The sequence below is a fragment of the Sciurus carolinensis genome, unplaced genomic scaffold (assembly GCF_902686445.1).
Source record: "Sciurus carolinensis unplaced genomic scaffold, mSciCar1.2, whole genome shotgun sequence".
NCBI classification, from domain to species: domain Eukaryota; kingdom Metazoa; phylum Chordata; class Mammalia; order Rodentia; family Sciuridae; genus Sciurus; species Sciurus carolinensis.
The window spans coordinates 2,718,627-2,731,277 of NW_025920141.1; the positions used below are offsets into that span (position 1 = coordinate 2,718,627).

At 35.3% G+C, this 12,651-nt stretch overlaps 1 pseudogene; it reads right to left on the bottom strand.

Moving 5' to 3' along the window:
- Positions 1-630: 630 nt before the first annotated feature.
- On the bottom strand, positions 631-1,035 carry LOC124974258 (2-iminobutanoate/2-iminopropanoate deaminase-like; annotated as a pseudogene).
- Positions 1,036-12,651: the final 11,616 nt, after the last annotated feature.

Sequence of the window (12,651 nt, forward strand, 5' to 3'; positions counted from 1 at the left end):
GCATCAAGAATAGTAAATACATATGTTAATATAAAATACCCTTGTCTTATGTTTTACAAATTCTTGACAAAATGATTTACTATTTAATTAAGAATAATAACAAGAGTGCCAAAGAGTTTCTTTCCTTTTTTTTTTTTTAGGGAAATCTGCATGTACATTTTACTTTCATTAGAAATATATTGTCTATATAAAATTTTGGCCCACTTTCTTTTTCTTTACATGTACCATTTGAGATTGAATATTTTACTCAAGTAAAAGCAGAATCACATAACTAACGTGAGAACTAAATATTTCACATCATTAAATTGATATGATTTAATTGGATTAGGCTTGTTTTTTATTATTTTTCAGGAAAAATAACTCATCTATTCTGTTATTTTCCTTATACTTCAGTTTACATGCATGACTATGTAATGAGCATCCCATCTCCCACATTCATCAATGAGTGTACATGTAATTTATTGCATCAGTAACTGGATTCATTATCTAATATTCAATTGATGTCAAATCACTCTATGATATGGTATTTCCTGGATAACTGCAGATATTTTAGTCACACATACATTTTCAACATCAATTGTAAAAATGAATATGTTAGTTTAAAGATGTGATGAGAATAACACACCCCAGTTATAGACCTACTGTTGTGAGAGGCCCTTAGATAGCTACTGCTTTAACCTCAATATCTACTCCTTTGGATAAAGCACCAACCCGGTAAGCAGCTCCAACAGGAAACTTACTCTTGCAACACTCTTTTTAGATTTTATTGACAGTGTTGAAGTCATTCCTGTCAGCCAGCAAAACAGTTGCTTTGCCCACATTAGTGAAGTCACAGCCTGCAGCTTTCAGAATTTCACCCATGTTTGTAAGAGCTTGTTTAGTTTCTGCTGTTACCCCTCCTGTCACAAGCTGTCCACTAGAAGTGTCCATAACTATCTGTCCAGAGATGTAAATGGGCCCGACCACAAACACTGCTTGACCAATGGCCCCTGGGGATTTCCCAGTGCTGATCACTTTTCTGATCAGGAATGACATATCTACTCCTTCTTTTTCAAACCCCTCCAGGAGAAGAAACCCCTTCGCCAGGTCCTGCCCATTACTCACCCAACAACCAATCAGACCCAGGCAGAGTCTGCTGGATGGAGTTTCTAATATATACATAAATGAGATGTCTGAATACATGAAAATACACAAACAATGAGAGGAGGAAACAAATATATCACCATGTGATTGTTTTAAAAAAAATGTAGTTGTTGATGAAACTTTATTTAATTAATTTCTTTTATACAGTGCTGAGAGTCCAACCCAGCACCTCACACATTAGATAGGCAAGCAGTCTATCACTGAGCTACAACCTCAGCCCCTATTATGTGATTTTTACAATATACATTAATCGATATCACATTTGAAGATAAATGGTGTTAAGTTGAAGGCAAATGATATAAATTGAAGAGTAACGACAAAAAAAATTGCAAAGTGATATCAAAATCTAATAATGGAAAAAATGCAAAAAATTTACACAAATAATTTTAAAAGGAGGGATAAAAAGAAAAACAGGGTGTGACAAACAAAAATATATGATATCTTGGAGCCTAGACATGTCAATATTTACATCAAATGTAAATGCTCAAAATAATTCAATAAGAAGATAGATATTTTTAGACCCAATGAACAGCAAGAACTAATCTTACAGCATACATATAAGAATTGCACTTCAAATCTAATAAGGGTATAGATTAAAAGGATGAAAATGGTATATGATGCAAATATTAAGGAAGGAAAGCTGGGATACTATATCGATAGCAGATCAATGAGATTCCTAGACCCAAGTATTACTAGGGAGAAAGGGATGATTTTCATAATGACAACAACATCAATTGACTGAGAAAATAAAACTATACTGTCTGTTGGTACAATAAGAAAGTTTCCAAAAACAGGAATCAAAAATTGCTTGATATAAAAGGAAAAAAAATAGGAGAGTTTTCAAGTATAGCAAAAGATTTTAACCTTTCTCTTTCAGGATGATTTAAAAGTGTTGACAACCAACATGTCTTAATTGAATTACCTGACACAGAACACTGCAGTCAATGTCATTAAAAAGCACATTCTTTTCAAAAGCTCCTGAAACATTTGACAACATAAACTATATTATGGGTCACAAAGCCAATCTCAAAAAACTTTAAAGAACTAAAATGATGCAGAATATGTTCTTTAAACATAACACAATTATACAGAGGAAAACATTTAAAACAGAAACATATTAGGGAAATCCCAGAATATGGGGGAAATAAACAATGCTCCTCTAAATGACAATTGGTCAAAGAAAAATAAAAATGTAAATCTTAAAACTTTTTTGAAATTGATTATGAAAACACAGCATATGAAAATTTGTGAGGTGCAGCTAAAGCAAGTCAAAAAAGATATCTACAGATGTAAATATAACAAAAAAGAAAAGTACTTAGAAAAAGAAAAGCAAATTAATTCAAAGGAAATAGCAGGTTCTTTTAAGAGATAAGCCAATCTGATGGGGAAAAAAGGAGAACTATAGAAGATCAATGCAATCAAAACCTAAATCTTCAAAAATATTAATAAAACATATGAACCTTCAGTTGTACTCATGAAGGGAACAAGGGAATACCAAAAATGAGAGAAGGGACATCACTATATATCCTAAAAATACTGAGTGTAACTGAATACATATTGAAAGGGTAATAATTAAATATTATAAAAAACTGCTAATAAATTAAATAACTTAGGTCAAATGAAAATCTCCTTGAAGATATTATATGTAAATAACACAAGAAGAAATAAACTACTTGGACCATCCCATATGTATTTTAAAAATTGACTTTGTAATAAAAAATTTCCCATGAACAAAACTCCAGACCCAGAAGAGTTCACTCATAAATTGTGTCAAATATTTTTTTAAAAAATTACAAATCTTACATAAATGCTTTCAGAAAATTAAACAGGAGGGAAGATTTTGCAAATTATTTTATGAGACTGGATGTATCATGAGTCCACAAAGATATTATAAAAAAAGAAATAGTATGACTGAAGTGTCATGGAAATAGAAATAAAAGCTATGAACAATAGTAGCAGTTCAAAACAAGCAATATATAAAATTGATAATACATCAGGATGCAGATTACTTTGTCCCAGAAATGCTAGTTGAAAGAGGAATTATTGTAATTCACCATATTAGAATGAAGGACAAAAAATTATTATCTCAAAATATGCTGTGTTAACTCTCCATCACTATCAATTCATCAATTAAAAAAGGACTGTTTTTTATCACAGTCTTCAAAATTCCAGTCCATGATGTGTTGGCCTCATTGATGTGGGCCTGCTTGGTGTGAAGCCCCACCATGAAGTGGGAGCCTGGTGGAGTAAAACCACACATATCAAGGTCAGGGAGCAAAAGAGAAAGATGAGGGTTTGGTTCAACCAACTATCTCCTTTAAAGGCACATCTCCACTGACATAAAGACCTCCTTCTAGTCCCCAATTCTTGAGGGTTTCACTATCTCCCAATACTGTCAACCTGGGGACCAAACCTTTAATAATATATGAATCTTTAGGGGACACTTATTCAAACCATACCATATGTAGAGTAAACATTTTAAAACTCCAATAACTATGAGTAATAAAACATCCCAGTAAATGTAAGTAGAAAGAAATGTCCCCAATGTGACAATGGGTGGCAATGAAAATCTACTGGAAATGTAATACTAAATCTTGTGCCTTAATTGCTTCTTTGATAATCCAGGACAAAGTTCTCACTTCTCCCATTCAATATTTTACTGGATATTCAAGCCAGTTCAATAAAGTAAGATGAAAAAACTGAATAATATACAGATTAGAAAGGAAGAAGTAAATATGTATTTATCTGAAACAATATACTTATAGAAATAGAAAAGTCTTAGGAATCTAGAAAAAAATACTAAGTCAGGTAAGTTAAAGTTAACAAAGACCAAGATGCATGGTTATTTATAAAAAATAAATTTTTATTTCTATTTACTGGCAACAAAAAATATAAAAATAAAAATTTAAAAGTCAAAATACCACTGGACAATAGCATGAAAATATGAAATATTTATGAATAACCAAATACATGCAATATATTTACAGAGAAAACAACAAAATATTGATGGAAGTAATTAAAGATTTAGATAAACTGTAAAATACTCCATGTTCAAGGATTATAAAATTTAATATTATTACTATTATTTAAAAATAATTTATATATAACTATATATAATTGAAAGGCAACACCAGTCAGGACTTTTAAAATTATATGTTTAAATTAAGTAAAAAATACTAAACTTAATAGAGAAATGTAAAGGATCTAGAAGAGCCAAAACAAATTTGAAAAAGGATGTGTTACCAAACCACAATGGATCAAGGACCTCAGAATCATACTAAAGACCCTTCATCTTATAGAAGAAAAAGTAGGTCCAAATCTTCAACATGTCAGCTTAGGATCACACTTCCTTAAGAGGACTCCCATAGCACAAGAAATAAATGCAAGAATCAACAACTGGGATACATTCAAACTAAAAATCTTTCTCTTAGCAAAGGAAACTATCAGTATGTGAAGAGAGAGCCTACAGAGTGGGAGAAAATCTTTGCCACTCATAATTCCGAGAGAGCACTAATTTCCAGAATATATAAAGAACTCAAAATACTCTACACCAAGAATACAATTAATCCAATCAACAAATGGGCTAAGGAAATGAACAGACACTTCACAGAAGAAGATCTACAAGCAATCAACAGATATATGAAAAAATGTTCAACATCTCTAGTAATAAGAGAAATACCAATCAAAACTACCCTAAGATTCCATTTCACCCCAATTAGAATGGCAATTATCAAGAATACTAGCAACAATAGGTGTTGGTGAGGATGTGGGGGAAAAGTTACACTCATACATTGCTGGTGGGGTTGCAAATTAGTGCAGTCACTATGGAAAGCAGTATGGAGATTCCTCAGAAAGCTTGGAATGGAACCACCATTTGACCCAGCTATCCCACTCCTTGGCCTATACTCAAAGGACTTAAAATCAGCATACTACAGAGATACAGCCACATCAATGTTCATAGCTGCTCAATTCACAATAGCCAGACTGTGGAATCAACCTAGATGCCCCTCAATTAATGAATGGATAAAGAAATTGTGGTAAATATATATATATACACACACACACAATGGAATATTACTCAGCCGTAAAGAATGATAAAATTATGGCATTTGCAGGCAAATGAATGAAATTGGAGAATATCATGCTAAGTGAGATAAGCCAATCTCAAAAATCCAAAGGATGAATGATCTCACTGATAAGTGGATGATGAGGGGTGGGGGGGAAGGGAAAAAATAACAGAATGAATCAAACAACATTACCCTATATAAATTTATGTTTACACAAATGGTATGCCTTTACTCCATGTACAAACAGAGAAACAACATGTATCCATTTGTTTACAATAAAAAAAGAAGAGTTACACAGGGTACTTAAAGACTTAATACAGAGGACAGACATTAATAAGTGGAACCAAAAAAATAAATCAAGTAATAGATTCAAATAATTCAGAAGGGAAACAATTCAATCACTAGATCTTTGAGAAAAAATGAATATCATCTCTCACATCTCACCATTCACAAAATTTAAATCAAAATTTAGCATAGACCTAAATGTAAGCGTTAAAGTTGTAAAATATCTGGAACTAATCCTTTATGGTAAGCAATGATTTCTTAGATAAAGCACCTAAAGGAAGAACCATTTTTAAAATGATAAATTGAATTTCATTAAAATGTAGAACTTCTCTTCCAAAACTGCCATTTAGTACTTAAAAGGACAAACTAAAAACTCCATGGGTAACCCAATTGAAAACTTGAGTTAAAAGACCTCTGGCCTGAACAAGGAATCACAGATGCAGTTTTCCCTGCTCCATTCCACTAACCTGAACTATAAACCCTGTACATAGATGGCATAAAAGGTAGCAATAGAGAACTGAAATGAGGGGGAAGAAAGAGGTAGGCTAGTTTGAAATCCCTGGTCTACAAGAACAGCACAAAAATGAGGCAGAGCATCCTGCATTCTCCACTCGGCAGAGAAAGATCACCCAAACCCTGTGTTTTCTGACCCCAGACCTGGACAATCAAAAGGAGCTCAATCAGGCTTTCTCCTCCACTAGACAGATAGAAATAGCTGCCCACTCTCACCACTTTCATGCAACATAGTGCTGGGAGAACTAGTCACTGCAAAAAGCAAGAAAAAAGAAACAAAATTATACAAATTGGAAATGAAAACTTTTGCCCATCACATAATTGTCTACCTAGAAAACCCCAGAGAATCTACAAAAAAAAAAAAAAAAAAAAGAAAATCCTCCTTAAACTCTCAAGTAATTTAACATGGATGCAGAATACAAGGCCAGCAAACAAATATAAATCACTACATTTCAACATTCGTACATTTAACACTACTGAAATGTGCACTTAAAAGCAACTGATAGTGTAAGTTTTATGTTATCTCTTTCAACAAAGTTTTTACTTTTTTCTTTCTTTCCTTTTTGCCAGAAAACCATAGGCTGGAGAATCACAAGTTCAAAGACATCCTGGGCAATTTGGTGAGACCCTGTCTGAAAATAAAATTTTAAAATGTTCGAGAATGTAGCTAAGGATAGTTAGGGCAATTGTCTAGCACATACAAGGCCCCAGTTTCAGTCTCTGGTACAAAAATATGCAACTGATCCCTGATTAGCTGTGAAGTTATATTTTGTCCTTAAAGATAATTGAAAATATAAATCAAACAACAGTAACAATCACGTTTCTATGTACTAAATATAATGACCACGCAAAAACCAGAATTTAAAACATTATCATTTACAACTGCAACAAAGAAAATGAAATACTTAAAATAAAAACTTTAAAAAATATGTGCAGGAGTAGTATGTCGAAAATTATAAAGTACTATAAAATAAATTAGAGGTGATCTAAATAAATAAGAGATATACCATGTTTATGCATGGGGAAGGATCAATATATTAAATGACATTTCTCAACAAATTGATCTATTAGTTTAATGCAAAGGAGGATAGATTAATAGTTTCCAATTAGAGATTAAGTGTGGGTCTAGGGAAGTATAAGATGTGGATGTAATTATAAAATGGCAACCCAGGGATTCTTGTGCTCATGGAACTGTTTAGTATCTCTACTATGATAGTGGCTACAGGAAGGTACACAGGTGATAAAAGTTGTATGAAGCTTAGTACACACACACACACACACACACACACACAGCAGTACAACTGAGACAGGAAGTCTGATTGATATTGATCGTATCAGTCTCAATATCCTGGTTGTGATATTTCATTACAGTTTTGCAATATGATACCATGGGGGCATGAAGGGAAACCGGGCATGATGTTCAATTGATATCTCTGTGTCTCTCACAAATGGATGTCAATATATAGTTATCAAGAGAATTTCAATTTTAGTAAACAGGACAGAAGACTGGAAGAAATATTTCACAAAAGAACATAAAGAAGATCAAAGAGCACATGAAAAAAATTATACAACATTATACAATTCTCTGAAAAGGTGAATTAAAACCTTGCTGAGATATCACTACATAAGTGATGAATCTTCAGAAAGAGAAGTTAGGAAAACTACCCCATTCACAATAGCCTTGAAAAAAATAAAATACTTGGGAATCATTCTCACAAAAGAGGTGAAAGACCTCTACAATGAGAACTGCAGAACACTAAACAAAGAAATTAAAGAAAACCTTAGAAGATGGAAAGATCTCCCATGTTCTTGGATAGGAAGAATTAATATAGTCAAAATGGCCATACTACCAAAAGTGCTATACAGATTCAATGCAATTCCAATTAAAGTCCCAATGACGTATCTCAAAGAAATAGAGCAAGGAATCATGAATTTCATTTGGAAGAATAAGAAACCTAGAATAGCTAAAGCAATCCTTAGCAGGAAGAGTGAAGCAGGGGGTATCGCAATAACAGAACTTCAACTATACTACAAAGCAATAGTAACAAAACCGGCATGGTATTGGTACCAAAATAGACGGGTAGATCAATGGTACAGAATAGAGGACATGGACACAAACCCAAATGAATACAATTTTCTCATACTAGACAAAGGTGACCAAAATATGCAGTGGAGAAAAGAGCCTCTTCAACAAATGGTGCTGGGATAACTGGAAATCCATATGCAACAGAGTGAAACTAAACCCCTATCTCTCATCCTTCACAAAAATCAACTCACAATGAATTAAGTACCTTAAAATCAGACAAGAGACCCTGCATCTTATAGAAGAAAATCTAAGTTCAATTCCTCACCATGTTGGTTTAGGATCAGACTTTTTTAACAGGACTCCCATAGCACAAGAAAAAAAAGCAAGAATCAATAACTGGGATAGATTCAAACTGAATAGCTTTCTCTCAGCAAAGGAAACTATCAGCAGTGTAAAGAGAGAACCTACAGAGTGTGAGAAAATCTTTCCCATGCATACTTCATATAGAGCACTAATTTCCAGAATATATAAGAAACTCAAAATACTCTACAAGAAGAATACAAATAACCCAATCAACAAATGGACTAAGGAAATGAACAGACACTTCACAGAAGAAGATCTACAAGCAATCAACAGATATATGAAAAAATGTTCAACATCTCTAGTAAGAAGAGAAATGCAAATCAAAATTATCCTAAGATTCCATCTCACCCCAATTAGAATGGCAATTATCAAGAATTCTAGTAACAATAGTTGTTGGCGAGGATGTGGAGAAAAAGGTACAGTCATATGTTGCTGTTGGGACTGCAAATTAGTGCAGCTGCCCTGGAAAGCAGTGTGGAGATTCCTTAGAAAACTTGGAATGGAACCACCATTTGACCCACCTATCCCACTCCTTGGCCTATACCCAAAGGACTTAAAATCAGCATACTACAGAGATACAGTCACATCAATGTTCATAGCTGCTCAATAGCCAGATTGTGGAACCAACCTAGATGCCCTTCGATTGATGAATGGATAAAGAAACTGTGATATATATGTATATATACATATATATATATGACATATATATATGATACACACACACACACACACACACAATGGAATATTACTCAGCCATAAAAAATAATAAAATTATGGCATTTGCAGGCAAGTGGCCGAAATTGTAGAATATCCTGCTAAGTGAGATAAGTCAATCTCAAAAATCTAAAGGACAATGATCTCGACAATAAGTGGATGATGACACATAATGGGGGGTGGGAGGGGGACAAGAATGGAGGAAGGAGGGACTGTATAGAGTGATAAGAGGGGTGGAAGTGGTGGGGAGAAGAAAAATATAACAGAATTAATCAAAAACTATTACCGTATGTAATAGTTGTATTAAAGTATGATTACAAAAACTGTATGCCTCTATTTTGTTTACAAACAGAGAAACAAGATGTGTCCCTTTTGTTCACAATAAAAATGAATTAAAAAAATAAAAAGCAGAGTTCTCTCTCACCCACCCTCATGGTACTGGGGATTGAACCCAGAGGCACTCAACTACCGAGTCTCCATCCCAGACCTTATTCTTTTTTTTTTTTTTTTTTGAGACAGGGTCTCAATGATTTGCTTAAGTCCTTGATAAATTGCTAAGGCTGGCTTTGAACTTTCAATCCTCCTGCCTCAGCCTCCAAAAATGCTGGGATTGCTGGTGTGCACCACTGCATCATGCCAGAGTTGCTTCTTATTCAAAAAACCTTGCTCTTTGCTCTTAAGATCTTTAATTGATTGGATGATGCCTACCATCTTTATTAAAGGTAATTTCATGGTTTGTCACCTCAAAAAGAAAAAAAACCCTGGTGAGCACTTTCTTCTTCAAGAACTTGCTGATTAGGGTTAGGTTTAGGGTTAGGGATAAGGAGTGTGGTAAGAATGAAGGAAAGAAGGACTGTATAGAGGGAAAAGAGGGGTAGGAGGGGTGGGGGGAAGGGAAAAAAATAATGAATCAAACATCATTGCCCTATGTAAATGTATGATTACACAAATGGTATGCCTTGACTCCAAGTACAAATAGAGAAACAACATGTATCCCATTTGTATACAATAATAATAAAAAAACTAACAATAAAAATAAATAAATAAATAAATACACACATCAGCATATTCATCAGAATGATAAAACTTACCAGTTTTTGACAGTTGTGTCATCAGCAGGAATATGTAATCTTAAGAAACCCAGATCACTGGGGAAGCAATGGTAACTACCACCACATCTTTATGGTAAAAACTGTCATTGGAATGCGCTTTCATGTAAAACTGGTATTTTTCCAACCATATTTTATTCACTTGAGTTAACAGAGGACAAAATGTTGAGACATTAGAAGGTTGAAATTTTGTGAGCAGGATCTTTAAGGTAGGTGATGGGATCTCTTCGAGTCAGACACTGTAAAATTCTTTTCAATAAAACAACCCCAAGTCTAAGCCAAACAATTTCTGACAAATTTTTAATTTCATAATGCAGACAATCCTGCGTATAACTTTTGTTGTATATCAAGACCCACAGTCTAGGTGGGTGTCATGAGTGAAAGATTTTTGTTTTTAAAAAGGAAAAATTTTGTAACTGAGCACTGAGCAGAAACTTATCCCAGCAATCCATGGGGGCTTGTGTAGGAATATGTGGGAAACCTTATTTGCTCAGGTCGTTAGTATAAAAGGAGATTTTCTAGATCATTCACACCTGAACCCCAAGTCATTATATTCACAAACTACTCTTTTATTTCTCACTCTAATTGTTCCTTCTTGGCCTTTCCTTTGTAAAATTATAGCCAGAAGGTATCTGGGGAAAATGCATAGCCCCATGGAGGTGCTGGATTTTGCCTAACAACTCAGGTAAGGGGGAGGTTGAGGAAGGTGTTTCTCCTGGGCAAAGCCAGTTTCTCTAAAATAGGAAAAACCTAATACACAGAGCTAGACACTCTGTAAATATGAAAATATGATGACTCGGGGGGGTCTGTGATCCCAGAAAAATATGTGTTGGCAGAAAAAAGCATCCTCAACCAATTTTCAAACTTCCTGTAGCCATGTTTGCTGCAATTCCTCTCAAGCTTCAGTGGAGAGAGATTAGTTGCAGAAAGTCATATCCATTGAATGCTTATCCACTTCCATTCAAAATCCTTCTAAACTACTTTTGACCCTTCTCAAACAAATGCCTAGATTCATTATCAGTTTTCCTGTGACATGAGAGCAAAAGAGGAGAGAGCTCTAATATTCAAAGGGGAACTGAATGGTATCGAACAAGTTTGGTATGACAGTGCTAGGAGATTCCAAGCTCCAGTAGGAGAATCCACTTTTTTTTAACCATGGGGTGTTTCTGGGTCTTGGGGAAAATGGGTTTAGTTGAACTGCATCCATGAAATAATGGCTGCACTGCAGATACATCCTCGTGTCACAGAAAAGGGGCATGACTACAGGATAGCTCAACGATCCCTTTCAAACAGAGATACTTGAGGTCATGGCAGCATCAGATCAAGACAATCACCAGTTCAGCTGTTAGGGTAAGAGGGAATAGAAAGATAGAGAGGGTTCCACTGTTTTACATAAATGTGATCCCAATATCTTCCCCAAAGAGAAGTTGAACCAGAGTGTGTTATGGGTGCAGCCCCAATCACTTTTGAGGGTTCCAGGTCCTTCCAAGACAAGGGATACCACTGAAGCCTGATATCCTGCAGCACACTCCTGGCCTGCTAGGTCATACTGATCTCCTTTGGCTGCACCAGGCATCGTGGCCACTTGGCTACCCCAATACTGCTGCAGGAAATTTGCCCCCACCAGGACTAGTTGACCAGGGAGAGATGGAGGGCTGACAGAAAGCATGTGGGTCAATAACTTATCCCAGTTCAAAATTGCATTGCCCTCTGAATATGCTTCTCCAGGTCTGAGCTCACTCTGGATTTTGCTGGATCAGGAAACTGCACTTGGGCACTATCAATCTCACAGATTAATGGCTATCGACAGCACAGAGCAGGGTACATGTAGTGCATCCCAGTGGGTTAGGTGATGATTAAATTGTGAAACATCACAGCAACTCTGGAGGGATATGTTCTTTTCTTAGAATGCCCAAAGAGAAAACACTGGAACATTGGAAGGTTGGTTTCTAAGTGGTGATGGTAGGCTGCTCTAATCCCTAATGAGGAGAGGATAGAATGAATCACTCAGCATGTGTGGAGCTTGCAAGTGAGGAGAGATCTTCTGTGCTAATTCTATGTGCCATGCACCAACAACTTTGTTTCTGCCTTACAAGTAGGCTGCACCCAGAAATTATCTTGGTATGAGTTTCCAAGGGGCACTTCATCTTACCATTAAATGCAGAAGTATTTGGTCAATCTGTTTTCACATAATGATCCCTTCAATTGACCTGAGTACTGCCTGGTTGGCCCAAGGCCCGCTGGTATGATCCCTTGGTTCCTTTTACCAGCCCCTGCAGGAAGCACACTGCATGCCAGGGTCACAGAAACTGCCACAATGATGCTCAAAAAATGGGGAACTGATTGATGAACCGAGTGCCTTACGATTGCATGATGAGCACAGTTTAAGATGGCATAATACAAATTTGAACATGCATTACACTGAAAGAGA